Source organism: Suricata suricatta, chromosome 8 (assembly GCF_006229205.1).
Source record: "Suricata suricatta isolate VVHF042 chromosome 8, meerkat_22Aug2017_6uvM2_HiC, whole genome shotgun sequence".
Classification (NCBI taxonomy): domain Eukaryota; kingdom Metazoa; phylum Chordata; class Mammalia; order Carnivora; family Herpestidae; genus Suricata; species Suricata suricatta.
Genome location: NC_043707.1, coordinates 42,453,691 through 42,469,753, shown reverse-complemented (window position 1 = coordinate 42,469,753; position 16,063 = coordinate 42,453,691). Strand labels below are relative to the sequence as shown.

At 38.2% G+C, this 16,063-nt stretch overlaps 1 pseudogene; it reads left to right on the top strand.

Annotated features, from left to right (window-relative positions):
* Window positions 1-7,564: 7,564 nt before the first annotated feature.
* On the top strand, window positions 7,565-10,999 carry LOC115297593 (annotated as a pseudogene).
* The last annotated feature ends 5,064 nt before the right edge of the window (window positions 11,000-16,063 follow it).

The following is a 16,063-nucleotide window of genomic DNA, read 5'->3' as shown; positions in this document are numbered from 1 at the left end:
ACGAACTTCCTGGTATCTGCCTTAAAGTGATAAACCCCTCCTAGAGAAGGGAAACTAGTGACAACCCCAAAGCAAGTCTTGCTCTAAAAAGCTTAGGTGGAGAACAGCTACCTTTAAGGAGATTTGTTAAAACAGACCCCGGCACCCTCATCCTCCCTGCCACCCCACTCTCACCCCACAGAGTGGCTCTTAGTTCCCCCCTGGTGGTAGAAATTTACTTAAAAGATCTGTGCACTGAGCTGCCTGCTGGGGTTCAGTGAGAAGGGGATTGTTTCCTACTTAGAGGCGCTGTTAAGTTGAGCCGAGAAGTCCCAACATAAACAGAGAATTTCAGTAAAATAGAAATACTTTTTAAAAGTGTTTTCTCTCATGGCTCAGGTCGTGATCTCACAGCTTGCTAGTGAGTTCCAACCCCGCATGGGCGGACATCTGGCTCTGGGCTGACAGCTCAAAGCCTGGAGCCTGCTTGGGATCCTGTGTCTCCCTATCAGCCCCTCCCCTGCTCGTGCTCTGTCTCTCAAAAATAAATAAACATTAAAAAAACAAATTAAAAAGAAAACAGAAGTTAATTTTTTCAAATATAAAATCATGCAGAGGAGGCCAGTGTAAGGGACGTAGGATTTCACCCACTGAGTCAGAGTGCTGACAGCTAGCTCAAGAAACTGGAGCCTGCTTCTGGTTCTGTGTCTCCTTCTCTCTCTGCCCCTCCCCCTCTCATGCTCTGTCTCTCTCTGTATCAAAAATAAATCAAACATTAAAAAAATTTTTTTAATAAAAAAACCTTACAAATTAGTTATTCATGAATTGGACAATGTTGAATGCACTAGAGATACCTATGAATAGGAAAACAGTAAGTACCTCTATAAACTGCATGTTAATTTCTCCTTACCGAATCAGTTTTACAATTTCAGAACAAAGCAAGAATTACTTTTAAAACTTAATATTTAAAATGTAATATTATTTTAGTTCTTTACTACTTAGTGTTTTGCAGTTAATTATTTAAAAAATATTCTTTTAGGTGCCAAAAAAAATTTTTAAGGGCACCTGATGGCTCCGTTGGTGAAGCAGTTAAGCACCCGACTTCATCTCAGGTCATGATCTCACAGTGCTTGAGTTCAAGCCCCACATTGGCTCTGTGCCGACAGCTCAGAGCCTAGAGCCTGCTTCAGCTTCTGTGTCTCCCTCTCTTTCTGCTCCTCACCCACTTGTGCTCTTTCTCTCTCAAAAATAAATAAACATTAAAAAACTTATTTTTATTTATTTATTTGTTTAGAGAGAGACAGAGACAGCATGAGCAGGGGAGGGGCAGAAAGTGGGAGAAGAGAGAGAATCCTAAGCAGGCCCTTCACTGTCAGCACAGAGCCCAACATGGGGCTGAAACTCAAGAAACTGTGAGATCGTGACCTTAGCTGAAACTGAGAGTTGGGTGCTTAGCCAACTGAGCCACCAGGTGTCCCAATTACTTTGAAATCTGGAAAATATGTTTTGTATTATTTTTAAATTACTTGTAAAATGTTTTAAACCTTGACACAAATTTTCTGTTTAGTCTAACTGCCAATATACAAATGAACCAATTTCTTCACTGGACTGTAACAATACGTACAAACTAATGTAAAGGTAGGTTCAACTCAGTTACTCATGCGCTTGGAAAAGAACAGTAACACACATAATAGACTGGATAGATGACAGCGATTAATTCCAAGGTAATATATATTAGGCTTTTGAAGGAGTGTGTGTACATGCATGTATGCATGTGTGTATGGATACATGTATAATTGTACAGAGGAGTCTCTGAAAAGTCCTAACCCAGGATGAGCTTTTGAACAGAGGTTCTCCCGTGTCCTAATTCTTTCTGTTAAGTCTGCATTCTGCATTCATTCAATACATATGGCCCTTTCGAAGACACTTCTTTTAAGATGTCAGCTGTAAATGAAGGAGCTTAGCTTAGATCTTGTTTGAAGAACTTCCAAGGAAAGCTGTCTGATCAGCACCGGACTGTGACATGAGTGAGAAATATATTTGGAGATTTGTTACAGTGGTAACGCCTGTATCAGTCAGTCCTGGCTAGTACAGGAGTCACTTACAGCATAGTCGCTATTCTACGCCTGCGGTGTGCTAGGTATTTTGTTAGGCAGAAGAGGGAGGGAAAATCATACCAAAGGGAAATGAGGAGCTAAAGCACAGACATTGTGTTACACTGAAAACATGGTCCCCCAAGAGATCCATGTTCTACTTCGGAGAACCTATGGATGTTACTGTAGATGACAAAAGAGACTTCGCAGAACCCGTTACAGTGAGGGTCTTCAGATGGGGAGATAATCCTGGATTATTCAGGGGTGTCCCCATAAAAGGGAAAGTGAGGAAGCTTTGAGGGTAGAGACAGAAGACCCCGTGGATTGTTGAAGGCAGGTGGTCTGCTGCTGACAGTGAAGACAGAGGAAGAAGAAGCTGGAAAAAGTAATGACACAGAGTCTCCCCTATAACCTCTGGAGGGGGCACAGCCCTACAGACACTATGACTTTGGGCCCAGAGAAACTCATTTTGGGTTTCTGGTCTCCAGAAATGTAAGAGAATAAAGGTATATTGTTTCAAGACACTAAACTTGTGGTGGTTAGTTAGAGACGCTCTAAGAAACAAATACCGATGGGATATACCCTTGCACAAGATGAGGGTCCAGAGATTTGTTCAAGAGTAACCTGAAGGACATGTTCTGTGAACCGGCTCATCTGAGATGAACCTCTGGGCCAGCAGCCAGGCTGTGCTTCCTGCGGGCTGTACGCCGTGCTGTCACCCACAAAACGGGCAACGGAAGACCCTGGCCTTCGTGACTTTTTTTTCCTAGTTTGTTTGTTTTTTTTTTTTGGTAATGTTTATTTTTGAGAGAGAGAGACAGATAGAGTCTCAAGCAGGGGAGGGGCAGACAGAGAGGGAGACACAGAATCTGAGGCAGGCTCCAGGCTCTGAGCTGTCAGCACAGAACCCGGCATGGCGCCCCCGTGATTTTCAAAGATGGTTAGACATACAGACTATAAATCCATTTAAAAGATTTGAAGAGGGATGCCTGGGTGGCTCAGTTGGTTAAGCGTCCAACTTCGGTTCAGGTCATGATCTCCTGTTCTTGGGTTCAAGCTTCGGGCTTTATGCTGACAACTAGCTCAGAGCCAGAAGCCTGTCTTCAGATTCTGTATCTCCCTTTCTGACCCTCCCCTGCTCAACTGTCTCCCTCTGTCTTTCAAAAGTAAAAAAAAAATAAACATTAAAAAAGGATTTAAAGATATTTAAAATACTATTAAAGGGGCACCAGGGTGGCCCAGTTGGTTGAATGTCCAATGCTTTTTTTTCTTTTTTAGAGAAAGAGTGGGGGAGGGGTGCAGAAAGAGAGAGACAGAGAGAGGAAGGGAGGGAAAGTCCCAAACAGGATCTTCCCTGTTAGCGCAGAGCCCAGTGTAGACCTTGATCCCAGGAACTGTGATATCATGACCTGAGTCAAAATCAAGAACTGGATGTTTAACTGACTGAACCACCTAGGAATTGGATTCTTGATTTAGGCTCAGGTCATGCATGATTCCAGCCAGGGTTGTGGGATGGAGCCCTGCATCAGTCTCCACACTGATTAGTGTGTCTGCTTAGGAGTCTCTCTCCCGCTCTGTCCCTCCCCCTTCCACCTCAAATTAAAAAAAAAAAAAAGGATTAAAATAGAACAAAACAACAAGGGACAACTCCCTAATGAGGGAATGGTTGGGTTCTAAAAAGTTTTTTAAATAATTGCTTAATTGTTCTACTGTAATTGCATCTTTGATGAATGGGTTATTTTCTTTGTTTTTATTAAATTTTTTTTAATGTTTATTTATTTTTGAGAGAGAGAGAGCCGGCAGAGGAGGGACAGAGACGAGAAGCAGGTAGGGGAAGGACAGGGGATCTGAAGCTGACTCTGTGCCAGTAGTGAGCCCGATGCAGGCCTTGAACTCATGAACACCAAGATCATGACCTGAGCCGAAGTCAGATGCTCAACCAACTGAGCCACCCAGGCACCCCTAGGTGCAAATACATTTAAGATTATGTCGTCTTTCTATGAAATTTATCTTGTAATTATAAATTTCTTTCTTTTTTTCTTTTACTTCTTCCTTAAAATTTACTTTGACATTTATTAATATAACCACATCGATATTCATATGGTTTCTATTTGCATGAAATATCTTTTCTCATTTTATTTCCAATTACTCACATTTATGTTAATTACTTCTATTTTAAGAGTGTTTTTTTAGGCAGGATATTGTTGGGTCTTTGTTTTTAGTATTCTAACATTTTTTTCTTTTCTTTTTTTTAAGATGTATTATTATTTTTTAAGTAAGCTCTACATCCAAGGTGGGGCTTGAACTCATGACCCTGTGATCAAGAGCCACATGCTCTAACAACTGATCCAGCCAGGCACACTGACAATCTTTTTCGTTTAAGAGTAATTAGTCCTGGGATGCCTGGGTGGCTCAGTTAAGTGTCTGACTCTCGATTTCCCCTCAGGTCATGATCTCACAGTTCTTGAGATCAAGCCCTGTGTCGGACTCTGCACTGAAGTGAGGAGCCTGTCGTGGATTTTCTGTCTCCCTGTCTCTTTGCCTGTCCCCTGCTTACACCAAGTGCCGTCTCTCAAATAAATAAACTTTAAAGACTAATTAATCCTTTTACATTTATTGTGATTGCTGATATAGTTACTGGAAATTAATTTATTTTTTGTTTTTTTATGTTTGTTTATTTTTGAGAAAGAAGGAGAGAGACAGAATGTGAGTGGGGGAGGAGAAGAGAGAGAAAGAGACTTAGACTCTGAAGCAGGCTCCAGGCTCTGAGCTGTCAGCACAGAGCCCAACAAGGGTCTCAAACCCACGGCTCGTGAGATCATGACCTGAGCCAAAGTCAGACTGACTGAGCCACTCAGGCACCCCAAAATTGACTTATTTTTAAATTTTACGTCTCTCCTTTGTTTGCTCCTCCTTTCCTACTTTCCTTCAGCTTAATCAAGTGTGTTTTAGTTCTTAGGGGCGCCTGGGTGGCTCAGTTGGTTAAGCATCTGACTCTTGATTTTGGCTCAGGTCATGATCTCATGGTCATGAGACAGATTCCCATGCAGGGCTCTGTGTTGTCTTCATCTGCCCCTCTCTGCTTGCTCTCTCTCTCTCTCTCAAAAAGTAACAAGTTTTCAAAAAGTACATTTTAGTTCTTCATTTTTCCTCTTTTATTATCTTTTTAAATCAATTTTTTATATTTTTAGTGGTTATTCTGATGATTACAATAAGCATTCTTAGTTTATTACTGTCTATCTTGAATTATTCTTTAACTGTCCCACAATGTAAGAGTATTACAACAGTATGCTCATAATTTTATTTCCCCTGAATTTTATTATTGTCATATTTTTCATTTCAACATGTTATGAAACCCATAATACATTGGGTTCTACATGGCAGACAGTCTTTTAAAATAATTTTAAATGAAAATTTAAAAAATCCCATTTGTATCACATCAAAATATCAAATTCCTGGGGATAAACCCAAAAAGATGTGCAAGTTCTCTGTGCAGAAAGTGGAGAAAAATATTGGAAAACTATGTAAAAACCTACATTAATGGAATGAGATACCATGTTCATGAGTTGTAGGAGTGAATATTGTAAAGATGTCCGTTCACAGCAATTTAATCTTCAAATTCAATGCAATGCCAGTCAAAATCTCAACATGTAGAAGAGCGTGTGTGCACATGCATGTGTGTTTGAAGCTGATTTTAAAATCTTAGCCAAGACATCTGGAAAAGAATAAAACTCACTAAAGAAGATAGATAGATGGCAAAGAAGCATAGGAAAAGATGTTCCACATCATACGTCACCAGGTAAATGCACATTAAACTGACAAGGAGGTAATAGTACACATCTATGAGAATGGCTAAAATCTACAACACTGACAAACCAAATGCTGGCAAGGCTGTGGAGCAACAGGAACTCTGATTCATTGCTGGTGAGAATCCGTAATGGCACAGCCACTTTGGAAAGCAATTGGTGTTTTCTCACAAATTGTATATACTTTAACCATCCATTTGGCAATCATGATTCTTGGTATTTACCCAAAGGAATTGAAAACTTGTGTCCAGGGCACCTGGATGGCTCAGTTAATTAAGCATCTGACTCTTGGCTTTGGCTCAGGTCATGAACTCATGGTTCGTGAGTTAGAGCCCCACATTGGGCTCTGCACTGACAGCAGGGAGCCTCCTTGGGTTTTGCTCGCTCTCCCTTTCTCACTACCCATCCCCTGCTTGCACCCTCTTTTTTTCACAAAATAAATAAATAAACTTTAAAAAAAAGAAAAAAAAAGAAAACTTCTGTCCACACAGAAACTTGCACATGGATACTCCCCAAAGTTTAATTGAGGAAATTATTGACAAATAAAATTATACATTTTTAAGGTGTACAACAAGATGATTTGCTGCTGGAGTCCAGCTCCAGCAGGTCCAGGGTTTTCTGAAAAGATGGACGGTGTCGGCACAAGAGTGACGAGAGAGCCACATGTTTGATCATCAGGCAGGCAACTCTGCTCTGTCTGTTTTGGTGTCTCTTTTTATTGATCAAGCAATAACATGACATCAGAAAATAGGAATTGTTTACAGTGACTAATTTTTAGTGACAAAATGTTTTAATCATTGGAAGTGATGACCTTAGAAAAATAGAAATTTTTTATAATGGCTAATTTTTTATGATAAGACGCTTTAATCATTGAAAGTATACATAGAACTATCTCATTCATTTTTGCGTCAGTCCCCAAGATCAAGAAAGTGACAAACCTATCTCACTTTCTATGGGTTGGCTTTTTGCCAATAATTATGACTTTGTTTTTGATTAACAAATTACAACCAAATCATGTAATGCACTTACAGTGAGGTTGAGCAAATCCCACACCAAGAACATAACAGGATGTTTTTAGCAAAAGGCAGGATCACATACATATTAAAACATAGGTCAAGCTGTACACAGATAGGCCAGGAGCCCTTTTATTAGGCTCACAAACCGCAAGAGAAAGAATGCTTGCTAACAAGTTAGTTGAGAAAGCCCTTTTGTTGATGCAAGCACAATGGGGGCGCTATGTGTGTTGGCCTTGGACTTGGATTTTTCACATCCTTATCCATCTTCATAACTGAAGTCAGTACAAGGTAGAATGCAGACCTTGGGAAGGCACTATGTTTTGTCCTTGCTTCCCACTTCTAATCTCCAGTTTAGGCTCCAATTCTCTTCAGACCAGACTGAAACGGACTACGTTTTTGACCTTATAATTATTTTTTATCCAAATTAGGCTCCTTTTCTCCAGGCTAGACTCAAATGCAATTTTTGTGTTTTTAACCCCTTTAAGTCTATGTTTTGGGTCTGCAAGGCTCATTAGAAGGGCCTTTTGTCAAACATTTGTAATGTTTTGATCTAAAATCTCTTATGCGGGGACAGGAAAATGGTTTTTCTTATGGGGTAACTGTGTGGGGAATATTGGTCTGATCTGGAAGGCTGTAAGGCCTAATTAATGACAACAGGCTTAGTTTCAACATGAGCAGCAGTAGTAGAAGGAGATATCGTTTCACCTCTCTTGGCAGGAGCTGTGCAAACGTCTGCCATTTCCTCACTGTGGCTCTGTTATCCAGTAAGGCCGATGCGGCTTACAGCAATTTGATATATATATATATATACCATTGTGAAATGAGTACCATAGTTAAGTTAATTAATACATCTACCATCTCATGTAGTTACCTTTTGTGTGTGTGTGTGTGTGTGGTGGGAATGGTTAAGATTTACCCCACTAGCAAGTTTCAAGTATATAATATCATTTTATTTACTATATTCATCCTGCTGCATAGTAGTTCCTTAGAACTTATTTATCTTATAACTGAAATTTCATATCCTTGGATCAAAATCTTATTTTTCTCTCCCTCGTGGTTCCTGATAATCCCTATTCTACTTTGTTTCTATGAGTTCAACATTTTTTTCAAGATTCCACATATAAATGATACCATACAGTATTTTTCTTTCTCTCTTAGGCTTATTTCACTTAGCATAATGCCTTCTAGGTTCATCCATGTTGTAAAGAATGGCAGACAGGTTTCCTTCTTTTTTAATGGCTGAATAATACTGTATTGTGTGTGTATATATATATATATATATATATATATATATATATCTCACAGTTTATTTATTTATTTATTTATTTATTTTAAAAAATATAATTTATTGTCAAATTGGTTTGACATACAACACCATACAACACCCAGTGCTCTTCCCAACAAGTGCCCTCCTCAATGCCATCACCCACTTCCCCTCTCCCCCATCCCCCATCCACCCTCAGTTTGTTCTCAGTATTTAAGAGTCTCTTATGGTTTGCCTCCCTCCCTCTCTGTTTGTAACTATGTTTTCCCCCTTCCTTTCCCCCATGGTCTTCTGTAAGTTTCTCAAGATCCACATATGAGTGAAAACATATGGTATCTGTCTTTCTCTGACTGACTTATTTCACTTAGCATAATACCCTCTAGTTCCATTCACATTGCTACAAATGCCCAGATTTCATTTTTCCTCATTGCCAAGTAATATTCCATTGTATGTATAAACCACATGTTCTTGATTCATTCATCAGGTGATAGACATTTAGGCTCTTTCCATAATTTGGCTATTGTTGAAAGTGCTGCTATGAACATTGGGGTACATGTGCCCCTATGCATCAGCACTTCTGCATCTCTTGGGTAAATTCCTAGCAGTGCTATTGCTGAGTCATAGGGTAGTTCTATTTTTAATTTTTTGAGGAACCTCCACACTGTTTTCCAGAGCGGCTGCACCAGTTTGCATTCCCACCAACAGTGAAGAGGGTTCCCATTTCTCCACATTTTTGCCACCATCTATAGTCTCCGGATTTGTTCATTTTAGCCACTCTGACCAGCATGAGGTGGTATCTCAGTGTGGCTTTGATTTGTATTTCCCTGATGATGAATGATGTTGAGCACTGTTTCATGTGTCTGTTGGCCATTTGGATGTTTTCTTTGGAGAAGTGTCTCTTCATGTCTTCTGCCCATTTCTTCACTGGATTATTTGTTTCTTGGGTATGGAGTATTTTATAAATTTTGGATATTAGCCCTTTATCTGATATGCCATTTGCCACTATCTTTTCCCATTCTGTCAGTTGCCTTTTAGTTTTGTTGATTGTTTCCTTTGCAGTGCAGAAGCTTTTTATCTTGATGAGGTCCCAATAGTTCATTTTTTCTTTTAATTCCCTTGCCTCTGAAGAAGTGTCGAGTAAAAAATTTATGCCACAGTTTCTTTATCCATTTACCTGTTGATGAATATTTAGATTCTCTATCTTAATTATTGTGAATAATGATGCAATAAACATGGGAATACAGATACTGATTTTGCTTCCTTTGGATATATACATAGAAGTGCAATATTTGGATCATAATGTAGTTCTATTAATTTCTTGAGGAACATTCATGCTGTTTTATATAAGGGCTGTGCCCATTTACATTCCTACCAATAACATCAAGAGTTCCCTTTTTCTTACATCCTTACCAACATTTGTTATCTCTTTTTGATACAACAGCCATTTAAACTGGTGTGAGATGATATATCATTGTGGTTTTGATTTTAATTTCCCTGATGATTATTGGTGTAGAGTACTTTTTTCATATATCTGTTGCAGAGAACACATTTATCCACATAGAGGATTCTAAGGAATGTACACAAAAAGCCACTGGAACTAATAAGTGACTTAATAAGGTTATAGTGTACAAAGTTAACATAAAAAAATCAACATGCGCTTTTCTGCCCATGGATGCCACCGAGTAAGCATTGTCAAAGTCTCCCCACCTGGGGCACCTGGGTGGCCCAGCCAATTAGGCTTCCAACTCTTGATATCAGCTCAGGTCATGATCTCATCGTTTGTGGGTTTGAGCGTCGCATCGGACTCCAGGCTGACAGTGCAGAGCCTGCTTGGGATTTTCTGTCTCTCTTTCTCTGTCTCTCAAAATAAATAAATAAACTTAAAGAAAAAAAAGGCTCCCTTCCCACTGTGATTGTGAATACCTTTGTCATGAAGAGCTTGAACAGCTGAGGGAGTTCTTTGGAGGTTTGAGCTTTGAAACAACCGATGAGAGTCTGAGGAGCCATTTGGAGCCATGGGGACCGCTTACGGACTGTGTGACAATGACAGATCCAGAGGTAACACTCCAGAGGCTTAGGTTTGTCATGTACGCCACTGTGGAGGAGGCGGATGGAAGAGTTGTGGAACCACAGCTCTCTGGAAAGAGAGCTGTCTTAAGAGAAGATTCTCAAAGACCCGGGGCCCCCTTAACTGTGAAAAAGATTTTTGTTGGTGGCATTAAAGAAGACACCAAAGAACTTCATCTAAGAGATCCTTTTGAACAGTATGGGAAAATCGAAGTGATCAAAATCATGACTGACCGAGGCAGTGGCAAAAAGAGAGCCTTTGCTTTTGAAACATTTGATGACCACGACTCTGTAGACAAGATTATCATTTGAAAAATACCATAATGTGAACGGCCACAGCTGTGAAGTAAGGAAAGCCCTAACTAAGCAGGAGATGCTAGTGCTTCAGGCAGCCAAGAAGGGGGTGAAGTGGTTCTGGAAATTTGGGTGGTCGTCATGGGGGTAGCTTTGATGGGACTGATAACTTTGGTTATGGAAGAAACTTCAGTGGGTGTGGTGGCTTTGGTGGCAGTCGAGGTGGTGGTGGGTATGGTGGCAGTGAGAATGGCTATAATGGATTTGGTAACAATGGCAGCAGCTTTGGAGATGGCGGAAGCTATAAGAATTTTGGCAATTACAACAATCACACTTCAAATTTTGGGCCCATGAAAGGAGGAAGTTTTTGGAGGCTCTGGCCCTTGTGGTGGTGGAGGCCAAAACTTTGCCAAACCATGAAACCAAGGTTGCTATGGTGGTTCCAGCAGCAGTGGTAGTTTTGGCAGTGGCAGGTTATAATTACTGCCAGGAGACCAAGCTAAGTAGGAGTGGAGAGCCAGAGAAATGACAAGGAAGCTACAGGTTACAAAAAACTTGTGAAATCAGCCAAGTAGGGTTTAGTTGTGGTGGCAGGGCCTAACTGTGATGAAGAAGACATGTTTTAGACAATTCTCGTGTGTATGGGCAAAAAAATTCAAGGATTGTGTTCATAACTAATTGCATAATAAGTTATTTTAGTTTCTGTTCTGTGGAAAGTATAAAGCATTCCAACAAATGGTTTTAATGTAGATTTTTTTTAACACCCATGCTGTTGATTGCTAACTGTAATATTCTGATCACAGCACTGAATAAAGGTCTTTTCTTGCGTTTCTATATACCAGCAATAAAAATTAGAATCCAAAAGTTAAAAACAGTACCATTTATAACAGCTCTTCATAGATGAAATAATAGATATAGTTGGATATGCAGGATCTAAATTTTGAAAATTTAAAAATCCTGATGAAAGAAATTAGAGAGAATTTAAATAATAAATGGTGAGAACTATCCTTTTCACGGATTGGAAAACTTAATATGGTTAAAATGTCACTTTTTCCCCAAATTGATATAAAGACTTAATGCAATCCCAATTAAAAATCTAGAGAATTCTTTGCAGATAGAGACAAGGTAATTCTGAAATTCTTATGGAAATGCAAAGAAATGAAAGTAGCCAAGACAACTTTGCAAAACAAGAATGAAGCGGAGGGATGCACATTTCATGGTTTTAAGACCTATCATCAAACTACAGAAAAGAAGAGTATGTGTTATTGGTGAAAGAATAGACACTTATATCAGGGGAACAGAACAGGATCAGAAATAGACCTTCATAAATTCAATCATTTTTGAAATGAAAGTACAAGGGCAATTCAATGGAGAAAAGACCTTCTTTTCAACCAATCGGCCTGGAAAAATTGGACATCTGGATACGAAAACTGAACACTGACCTATATCTGCCACCATATACAAAATTAATTCAAAATGAACAATAAACCTAAGTGTAAAATATAAAACCATAAAACTCTTAGAAGAAAATATAGGAGAAAATCTTCATGACCTTAAGTAGGGCAAGGATTTTTTTGGATATAAAACCAAAAGCATGAGGGGTGCCTGGGCGGCTCAGTCGATTAAGCGTCTGAACCTGAAATGCATTACGCTAAGTGAAAGAAGCCAGGTTCAAAAGCCAGCATATTTCCACTTAGGTGACATCCTGGAAAAGATGTAACTATAGTGATGATGAGCAGATCAATTGTTTCTAAGGGTTAGAGATGGAGTGGGAGACTGATGAAAGAGTGTTACAGTTGTTCTATATCCTGTTTGTAGTGGCGGTTATAAGAATCATTAAGATTCACAGATCAGTAAACAAACAAAGAAAAACCAACCCACATAAACTTGCCATATATAAATTTTATTTTAATTAAAAATCAATAATCTTCTGGTTGAAAGGGATTAAAAAGTATAAACTTTCCAGTTATAAAATAAATAATACATGGGGATACAATATACAGCATTGAGAATATAGTTAATAATACATAAGAATTTTGTATGATGACAGCTGGTAGCTAGATTTATTGTGATTACTTCAAGCATACAAATGTTGAATCACTATGCTGTACACATGAAACGAACATAATATTCTTTGTAAACTACACTTCAATAAAAAGTAAATAATGTTCAATGTGAATATCACAGAACCCTTGATTCCATTTAAGTGACTCAGGATCCACACATACTCCCTTCCCCATCTCTTCTAAATTCATGTTTATCTATTTTAACATTTACTGATGCCTCTGCTTTTTAAAAATTTTAAAAATTCCTATAATAGATAAATACTTTTTGATATAAAAGAATTATATTACGGCAGTACCTGGATGGCTCAGTCAGTTAAGCATCTGACTTCGGCTCAGGTCATGATCTCGCAGTTTGTGGGTTCGAGGCCCACATCATGCTTTGTGCTGACAGCTCAGAGCCTAGAGCCTGTCTTCGGATTCTGTGTCTCCTTCTCTCTCTAACCCTCTCCTGCTCATGCTGTGTCTTTCTCTCTCTCAAAAATAAACAAAACATTAAAAAATAGAATTATATTATGTAATATAATTTTTCTAGTGCTACTGTAAAAAAATTACCACAAAATTTTTTTTCCTTTGGGCTGATGAGTTTATTGTGATTCTGTTTACTTTAATAGTGATTACTGGTAGGTTTGGATTTATGCTAGGATCTAGTAATTTTGTGTTTTCTATTTACAGTAGTTTTAACTATTTTAATTTTCCCTTGTATTTTATTAATCAAATTTAATTCGTTTGCTATGTATATTGCTATTCCTATAGATAGCAAAAATTCTCACATACTTGTCTTAAACCTAAAATTAATCAATATCTCAATTCTCCCTTGAAAGCCACAAGACCTTGGAATGCTTTAATTCCAAAATCTTCCCACATTCTTTTATGTTATTTATATCTAGTTTAATTTCACTTTAAGAAAAACTTAATATGACTTATTTAATAAAAAAACTTATCTAATGACTCAATATTAATTTTTACCATCATTTCCTGCTTAGTTTTAATCTCCTTTTTTAAAATAATAGTTTATTGTCAAGTTGGTTCCCATAGAACACTCAGTGCTCTTCCCCACAAGTGCCCTCCTCCATGACCATCACTTCCCTTACCCCTTCCCCTTCCCCTTCAACCCTCAGTTCATTCTCAGCATTCAATAGTCTCTCAGGTTTTGCATCCCTCTCTCTCCCCAACTCTCTTTCACCCTTCCCCTCCCCATGGTCCTCCATTAGGTTTCTCCTGTTCTCCTGTTAGACCTATGAGTGTAAACATATGGTATCTGTCCTTCTTTGCCTGACTTATTTCACTTAGCATGACACCCTTTGAGGTCCATCCACTTTGCTACAAATGGCCAGATTTCATTCTTTCTCATTGCCATGTAATACTCCATTGTATATATATACCACATCTTCTTGATCCACTCATCAGTTGATGGACATTTAGGCTCTTTCCATGATTTGGCTATTGTTGACATTGCTGCTATGAACATTGGGGTACATGTGCCCCTATGTGTCACCACTTCTGTGTCCCTTCGATAAATCTCTAGCAGTTTTATTGCTGGGTCATAGGGGAGTTCTATGGATAGTTTTTTGAGGAACTTCCACACTGTTTTCCAGAGCGGCTGCACCAATTTACATTCCCACCAACAGTGTAGGAGGGTGCCCGTCTCTCCACATCCTCATCAGCATCTATAGTCTCTTGATTTATTCATTTTAGCCACTCTAACTGGTGTGAGGTGGTATCTCAGTGTGGTTTTGATTTGTATTTCCCTTATGATGAGTGATGCTGAGCATTGTTTCATGTGCCTGTTGGCCATCTGGATGTCCTCTTTGGAGAAGTGTCTGCCATATGTAAATTTTAAAACAATAAATTAGTTGAAATATATTAGAGGTTGGACTCATCATCACGAGTGAAACTGAAGGTCCACACAGCCCACAATTCCATGACTCTTAGTATCATAAAGTAAGATAGTTGCTATTTATCTTCTCTGGTCTCATATACACAGGCATTTTTAAATGGTTATCTGTCATTCTATTAGGTAAAATGGACTCATTCTCATCCTGAGAACACATTTATTTATCTTACCTTTTTAAACCACACACTAAAGTCGTAACATTTTTTATATGTGTAAAATTTTAAATCCAAAAGCATCAACTGAATAACTATTTGTACTAAAAAGAGAGTTCAATAAAGAGGCAAAATATAAGATTAACAGACACAAATCAATGTCTTTTCTATATGTCAATTAGAACAACTAATAGAGTAAAAGATCCCATTAACAATAGCATGAAAAACTAAGCATTTCCTAAAAAAGAAAGTAATATACAAGACTTACATGAGGAAAATAATAAAACCTGACTGAAAGACCTAGAATATGACTTGGATAAATACCTTGTTCCCAGATAAAGTAACTTAGTGTTGTAAAGATTATTAAGTTTCCCAGCCTTCCAACATTAATTGGTAATGTCAAGGCAATCTAAATAATTCCAGTTTCATTTTTTATGGGCCTTGACAAGGTGATCCTCAAATTTATTTTCAGTACTGGAAAAGAATATGTATAAAGAAATTAAAAGGAACAAAAAAATTGAAAAGATATTTCAAAACAAACTGTAACATAATGACTGAGATAGTGTGATATTGCTATAGACAGAGATGGCCACATGTATATAAAGTAATTTAATTTGCAGCAAAGATGATATTTTAAATCATTGGAGGAAAGGATGAATTATCAATTATTATTGATTTAGGAAAAAAGTTAATATTAGGTCCTCACTTTCTAGTGTGTAGAAAAATAAATTCCAAAGAGAAATGTAAAAACAAACTAGAGAAATACTAGGAGAAAATACAGGAAAAGATCATTTGGGAGAAAAGGGAGGCCTATCTTTTAACTAAGAACAGTAAAGGAAAAGTCTTACACATGGAAATTCAAAACTTCTGTACACAAATAATACTAAATGAGGGATATAGAAAAGCTATAAGCAGGAAAATATATTGCAACGTATTAAACAAAAGATTAAAATTTAAAATGTGGGAAGAGCTTCCACACAACTCTAAACAAAAGGATCAGGACACTTGGATGACACAGTTGGCTAAGTGTTCGACTTCAGCTCAGATCATGATCTCATTGTTCATAAGTTTGAGCCCTGTGTCTGGCTCTCTCTGTCAGCACAGAGCCTGCCTCAGATCCTCTGTCTCCCTCTCTCTCGAAAATAAATTAAAAAAAAAAGACAACATAATAGAAAAATAAAAAAAGGATATGAATAGGCCATTCAAGAAAGATTAGATTACTATGAAAAATTATATGCCAGCAAACTGGACAACACAGAAGAAATGGACAAATTCCTAAATGCGCATGCACTGCCAAAATTCAAACGGGAAGAGATAGAAAGCATGAACAGACCAATAACCAGTGAAGAAATCGAATCCGTTATCAAAAATCTCCCAACGAATAAAAGCCCAGGGCCAGATGGCTTCCCAGGGGAATTCTACCAGACATTTA